At 53.6% G+C, this 7,127-nt stretch overlaps 1 long non-coding RNA gene across 2 annotated transcripts; it reads left to right on the top strand.

The window, feature by feature from the left end:
• Nucleotides 1-2,862: 2,862 nt before the first annotated feature.
• LOC115292891 lies at nucleotides 2,863-5,098 on the top strand. Of its 2 annotated transcripts, XR_003909209.1 has the most exons (3): nucleotides 2,863-3,047; nucleotides 3,512-4,030; nucleotides 4,856-5,098. It is a non-coding gene; the product is annotated as an uncharacterized LOC115292891 (long non-coding RNA). The 2 variants fall into 2 exon arrangements; XR_003909208.1 differs by having other exon boundaries at nucleotides 2,863-4,030.
• The last annotated feature ends 2,029 nt before the right edge of the window (nucleotides 5,099-7,127 follow it).

The raw sequence follows: 7,127 nt of genomic DNA, 5'->3' as shown, positions 1-7,127 counted from the left end.
CCCTATTTTAAAGACTTTTTAAGAATAGTTGTAGGTTTGCAGTAAAATTGAGACAAAGGTTATTTTAGTTTTTACTATAAAGAGTTTTACTATAAAATTTTAAGATTGATTTGGCAAGTTCCATAAAAAGCTCTTGCTAATTTTTTCTTGGAATTGTGTTGAATTTATAGATTAATTTGAAGGGAAATGATACATGACTGAACTTCAGATTCGTGAACCTAAAATCTCCACTGATTTGGGTCTTTTATTGTTTTTCAGTAAAGTTTGTGGTTTTCTTCATAAAGGTCTTGCAAATCTTTGGTCAGATTTGTCCTAGATACTTTATTTTTGCATGTGTCCAGGATTGGATCTTTATTTTATTATTTTCTAACACTATTTAATTTTGTTAATTAATTTATTTTTTATAATTTACATCCAAGTCAGCACATGGTGCAACAAATGATTTCAGGAGTAGATTCCTTGAGGCCTCTTACCCATGGAGCCCATCCCCCGCTCACAACCCCTCCAGCAACCCTCTGTTTGTTCTCCATATTTAAGAGTTTTCTTATATCTTGTCCCTTTCCCTGTTTTTATATTATTTTTGCTCCCCTGTTTTGTATCTTAAAGTCCTCATATGAGTGAAGTCATGATATTTGTTTTTCTCTAATTCCACTTAGCAGAATACCCTCTAGTTCCACGTTGTTGCAAATGGTGGGATCTTTATTTTAAAGATGAGGTATTCTGATCAGAAAAGCGAAAGACAGCTCTGAAAGCTTGCTTGAATTGAGGTCAGTCTTCTCCCTTTTTCCAAAGTTTTCCTGGGGGCGCCGCCGCGCCTCACCAGGCAGTGCGCACCCACCAGCCCTCCCGCACCTACTGGCCCGATGCTGGCACCTGACCCCCTCCCACCGCGAAGGTTCCCGTCAACCTTTGAAAAGTTTCCATCCCTTGCCCTTTCTCTGAATCTGTTATCAGAGTGACTGTAATTCTGCCACTTTCATTAGCTAAAAGTCTTCAGTAATCCTCTCACATTTTTAGCATGCATATTTGACTTTAGAAAAACAAGGGTCATCAGTACTCCTGTCCGGCTCCTGAATGACACTGAGACCTGAGGATTAGTGGCCATCAGTTCTTCCCACCACTGCGTTGTTGCTGCCTAGCAGTGTTTACTTTATCTTGTTTTAACACGTCCCTCACCTTCCACACGTTCATCTAAGGGCTTCTCTCAGATGTGGTTACTTCACATCACCATGCATGCAACATAAATATTGTGTCCGTAGTTAAATAGCTCTGTGTTCCCCGGGGGAGGGGTGCACCCAGTGTGTGGTAGGCCTCCACCCGTCCAGTCCCGGGTGGCCCAAACACCTGACCACACGGCTGGGCCATTAGTGGCAGCCCATGAGCCGCTGCGCAGATACTGCTCACTAAATCTTGGGGTGGCCAAAAGTCCCACGTGGTCAGCCCATTGCGTGGAGTGTCCACTGCTGTGGGTCCTGACCCACTGACCACCCCTGGATGGCTACAGCATCGCAGAGGACCTGCTCGCCTTGGAGGGGACGGAGGGGAGTCATCATTGACCGCTGTGATAGGCAAGTCCCTCAGTAAACCAGCAGTTCATTACGGAAAGCACTATTTCTGTCTAGTGGGTGGACGACCACCTGTTTGTGAACAGGGTTAGAGCCCAGGGGCTGGGTTTGGCCCTTAAAGATCTGTTTTCTTCTCACAATAGGGCTTTCTGGGACTTGTCCCACCTATGGAATCTAGTTCAGAATCACAAGATGAGAATGTCAGATTGGAGACTTTTCATTTAGGGCTCAGTAACGCTAGCAGTTGACTCAGCAGCAAGAGGAAGTTGTCAAATCCAAAAGGTCAGAGGCCTTGAGGTGGAGGAGTTTTCACTGTGAAAGGAGCCAGTCAACGGCCATCACAGGCCTGTGGTTCCCTGAGGTCTGAAGGAGACGGAGGCTCTAGGGCGAGGCATCTCCTGCTGCCTGAATCGCTTCTAAGATGTCATTGTCAGCGCCCTCACTGCAAAGGACACGTGTCTGACGACGGGGTGGAGGCCGTGGGAATGTCCCCGGGTTTGGATGGGTCGTCTCTAACGGCTTATATGCACAGTGGCCCCTTCTGGGGTGGGGCCACTCCTTTGTACAGTGGCCACTACAACGTCTGTCCTAACTTGACCGTGACGTAGCCCCCTGAGCTGTGGCGCAGCTTCCAGGATGGCGGCGTGGAGGGCAGGACACCTAGATCTGTCATCAGCTGCGCTTCGGTGGCATGTGATGCGGCCAAAGCTGTTTTCTCTGTAAAGCCATTACGGAAACGCTTTCCTAGCCGGCCGGAGTTCACATTATACGAGCTGTGTCCCATCCACGTGCGCGGTCACTGGAGAATCCAGACTGATGAGAGTGTACTCTCTGCTGTCCGGTGCAGGCAGATCCCCCCTCCACACCCCTGCCCACACCCCTCAACAGGAGACCTAAAAACCAAGCGTCAGCGGGACCCTGGGCCACACACTGAGAACCAGGGATGATGGTAGCAACACATTCATTCACTCCGATGTTGGCAATGGAAATGGACGTGACCCTGCTCTTTAAGCCTCCGTGGCCTACAGTAAAGTCACCTTCCGCTGACCCGCAAGGGTGTTCAGCTTGAAGCTTTGGAGCTTTGCACGGCACCCCTGGCCATATGAAACCTCATGTGAGAAGACAATGTGCTTTTTCTTCTCCCAGGGAAAGACACTGTTTCCATCGTTAGTGCTTGGCAAGCTTTATGGGTAAACACCATTTTTGGCTCGGCCTCTGAGCCTTCCGTGAGCCACCGAAAGGGGTCGCAGTGAGTGCTTCCGGCCAGCAGGATTCTTGCAAAAGAGCAGGGAGCAGAGTCCAAACCAAAAAACAAACCTAACGCCCACAGAGCCACAGAACTACGGCTGGTTCTAATAAGTTTAGAAACACGCGGGGCTTCCTGCAGGGTGCGGCTGAACCTGGAGACCGGATCTCAGACTGATTCCTGCCCCTCCTTGTCCTGCCGCTCATCAGCGGGGTCCGGGTGGTATCAGCTCCGATGTAAGTCTTTGCTCCATGGGAGCTGTGAAATCCACTCCAGGTTTTCACTTCTGCTGTTTTGTGTGCCTTCACAGCCCCTAGCCAGGCTAGCTCTGCCTGGCCCTTTAATTCTGTGGGTCCCTGAGCTTTAATAAAATACATGCATATGTGCAGAGGTTTTCTCTGGGCTACTTTTTCCCATGGCATTCAGTGGTCTCATTACCCAGGATTTTTATTTTGTAGGAAATCCACGGATTGTTCAAATGATTTGCATAGTTGAGAATTTTAGTGCCTTTCTGCCCCCTCTACCCCTTGGGGGCCTTATTGGTCTTTCTCTTTCTAAGCCCCTGGCCATTCACCTGTCCCCAAGGCTGTATATTTTCTCATTGGAGCACTTCCACCAAAGTAGATGATCAGATGCCTTGCACAGGGCTTTGGCCATGGGCATTTCTCCTCCGATTCCCCCTCACTCCTCTCTTCCAAAGCCACCACCGAGTACAGCTGTTCCTGCAGCCGCCACATGTTTCCTGTCTGGGTCCACAGAGCCGTCTGAACCATCTGGACCAGGAGTGAAGCTGAGAAGGAGACAGCCTATATGAGGATGTGTTACTGAGTTGGCCACCACTGTGTGACTGGTGGTGACCTGGTCCCAAGGAACTGTCCTTGGATAAGTGGGACAGTTTGTCCCAGGACAGGACAGATGTATCCATTGACTCCTGTGTCCCATTGGCCAGTATTACCCCCCAGGGCAGGCTCCCCTGCCCTCGCAGGTGGCACATGTGTGGGTGCGGGTGGTCCCCGGCAGTATCCACAGGAAAGCTCCCGCAGGAGTCAAGAGGCGCCCATGGAGGCCTGGAGCGCAGCTGTGTGGTCACCGCGGCATGGAGTTGGTCAGGCCCTCGCAGGACCGGCACCGCGTGGTGGCTGGAGGAAGAGATACCTGAGGCCAAGAGGATGTACCGCCTGCATACAGGGGGGCGGGTGTCTGTTACAGCAATATAACGGTAAGTGAATGAAGTCCCAAAAGATTACAGTGTGTTGACCGTTTCATTTAATTACAGGTAACTACCAGAACTATATGCACTTTCTAGGCAATCCATGTAACTGCAGTCGAGTTACAGATTAAGAAAAGCAAAGATGCGGTGGATGGAAAGGTCCAGAGGTTATGCTGGGAGAGGAAAAAGGGGAGGAGTGAGGCAACGGGAAGCAGTCTCTGTTCGTTGGTTAAATGCTGCGCTGCTTCCCGCTGCCACAAGAGGGCGCGCGCCGCTAGGCGAGGGCGCGCAGGGCGGCCTCCATCAGGGTTTTGTTTTCGCAAAAGGAAAGTTGAGGCCAGCTGCGACGAGTGGCAGGACGCCAACAGGCGACACTGCTGTTAGGGGACCCCGGGGAGGCCCCCGCCCCGCGCACTGGCCTGGGGTTTCGGGAGGAAGCAGGTGCTGGCCTGAGAAGCCTCTGTGCGCTGCGGCCTCAGCCCTGACTTCCTGCTGCCAGACACCTTCCCGTCCCGGAACCGCCAGGCCGGCAGGGGCGCAAACTTTCGAAAGTTTATTTGGCAACCTTTAAAACTCAGGAAATGGTTAGCCTAAAAATTCTCTCCGACACTTGGGGCACCAGGCAGCCTTGGGCTGCTGCCCCTCCACGCGTACCCCTGCCCGCACAATGAGGGTTTTTAATAGTTTGGGTCAGATTAATATTCAGCGAGACCATTATTCTGACTGTTGCGCTCTGCAGAACTGAGCCCAAGGGCTCGGTCACACCGCGACGTTTTCTGCACACCTCTGCGGGGAGTTAACTGTGGTCTTTCTTTTTCATTTGCATGGCTCCAGTCACTCCCCGGTGGTCTCCATGAGGAAGCCACTCAGTGTCCTGCCGCATCCACCCCGGTCGCCTTGCTCTGTCCAGGCCCCCGGGGTACCTGGTCCAGCAGCTCCCTTCCTCCCAGGGGCTTCTGAACGTGTTTTTATTTTTAAGCAGAGAAATCCCCTTTTTTCAATCTAGATCATATGATATGAAACGCCATTATATAAAACAGGAAGTATGATGTTAACATAAACGATCAATTTACATTTATAACATTTACTTATTATATAATCAGTCCATAATGGGACACCTGGGGGGCTCAGTCAGTTAAGCGTCTGACTTCGGCAAAGGTCATGATCTCACGGTTGGTCGGTTGGAGCCCTGTGTCCGGCTCTGTGCTGACAGCTCAGAGCCTGGAGCCTGCCTCGGATTCTGTGTCTGCCTCTCTCTCAGTCCCTCCCCTGCTCACACTCTCTCTCTCTCAAAAAATAAACATTAAAAAATAAAAGTAAAGTCAGACCATAGAATAGGATTTATTTGAGTAGCCCACCGTTTGAGGTAAGATCGCTGGGGCCGCGGCCTCATCTCCAGGTCCGCTCCCCTGCTTTGTCTGGGTTGTGCGGGCCCTGCCGCGGCCTGCCTCACAAGCTTGGCGTCTTCCTCATGTAGAGGCCGCAGGGCCAGTGTCCCTGGTGGGCGGCCCACAGCGACGGAGCCCGTGAGGGGGCCTGGCGGGCGGAGGGTCCCGGTGCCAGTGTTTGTTACTGAGAACGGGCGAGTGTGTGGTTTGTGTTAACACACACTTCGCACATCAAGTCACAGGCCCGTGAGCCCCCGAAGCCCCTCTGAGAATTCACAGATGTGCACCTCGCGCTGGGAAAGCGGGGTTGCAGGAGAGACGCCCCAAAGACAGGCCGAAGCCAACCTGCGCTTTTCTTGCTGGGAGGTGGTGGCCCAGCGAATGGGCCAGCCCCAGGTCACTGGAGCATCCTGGCTGGAGGGCCGAGCAGAAACGTGTCTGGAAGAGAAGCTGCTAGCACAGGCCTGCAAGGCCCCCGAGGCCAGGGCCACCTCAGGAGCACCCTTGTTTCCTTTGCTGGGCCTGTCTGCAAACACCGGAGCCAGCTGCCCGTTGGGGGGTCCCAGGCCTGCCCGGCCGTCCCAGAGGCCTGTCCCCGGCCAGGCCCGGCCTCAGCCCAGCTCCATCGCCAACCTCACTCCCACTCGGCTAGCCCCTCTCGCCTCCCTGCGCCCGGCCAGCGCGTTCAGGGGAAGTGCGGGCGGGCAATGTCGGAGGGCCTCTGTGAGCAACGGTCTTTCTCGGGGGTGGCAGAGGCTTCCCCTAGGCAGAGCACCACTCTACGCCTTCCATCCCTTCCTCCCCAAGGGGTGGGCCCGGCCCAGGGAGGCTCTGCTGGCCAGGGAGCCGGCTGCTTGTGGTAGAGGATGTGGGCAGACCAGCTTTGGCCTCCTCTCCCGGTGTCCCTCCAGGCACAGGTGCCCACACCCCTTCCTGGGGCCTCAGGTTGCCACAGTGAGCCGGCGTGGGCCCCCCATGGCCTGTCCTCCCTCCAGGGTCCAGTCTTCCCTTGTCTCTACTCGGTTCTGCCTGGCTCTGACTGCCCAGTCGTTCTCCCCCAGGCTGGGAGCTGAGGCGCTGCGTATGCAGTCTGGGTGACACACGGGCACCTCGCCTGGGCTCAGCAGCCCCCAAGAGGGCCTGGTTTCGACACACGTGTCCCTCAGCCTGTATTCTCTGGCGTGTCAGAACATGGTGCCGGCCATGCTGTGGGCCTCGGGCTGGGTGTGGCCTGACTTGCCCCCAGTCCCCAAGTAGCGCTTTCAGCTGCTTAGGTGCCTGGACACAATGTCTGGTACTGCTTTCTTCAAAAAACTGTGGTAAAATACGCACAACGGGGCACCTGGGTGGTTCAGTCGGTTAAGCGGCCGACTTTGGCTCAGGTCATGATCTCATGTTCGTGGGTTCGAGCCCTGCGTCAGTCTCTGTGCTGACAGCTCAGAGCCTGGAGCCTGCGTGTCTCCCTCTCTCTCTGCCCCTCCCCTGCTCACACTCTGTTCTCTCTCAAAAATAAACATTAAAAATTTTTGTTTTTATATGCGTAACATAAAACTTAACCATGTTCACAACTTTTAGGTGCAGCTCATTGGCATTCATTTATGCTGCAGAGCTGCCGCCACCATCCATCTCCAGAACATTCCCATCTTCCGGCATGGAGGTTGTGAACTCCCCCCACCCCCACCCCCTGCCCCCCCAGCCCCCAGGCCGGATCCAGCAAC

Source organism: Suricata suricatta, chromosome 5 (assembly GCF_006229205.1).
Source record: "Suricata suricatta isolate VVHF042 chromosome 5, meerkat_22Aug2017_6uvM2_HiC, whole genome shotgun sequence".
Classification (NCBI taxonomy): domain Eukaryota; kingdom Metazoa; phylum Chordata; class Mammalia; order Carnivora; family Herpestidae; genus Suricata; species Suricata suricatta.
This window is presented reverse-complemented; position numbering and strand designations above follow the sequence as displayed.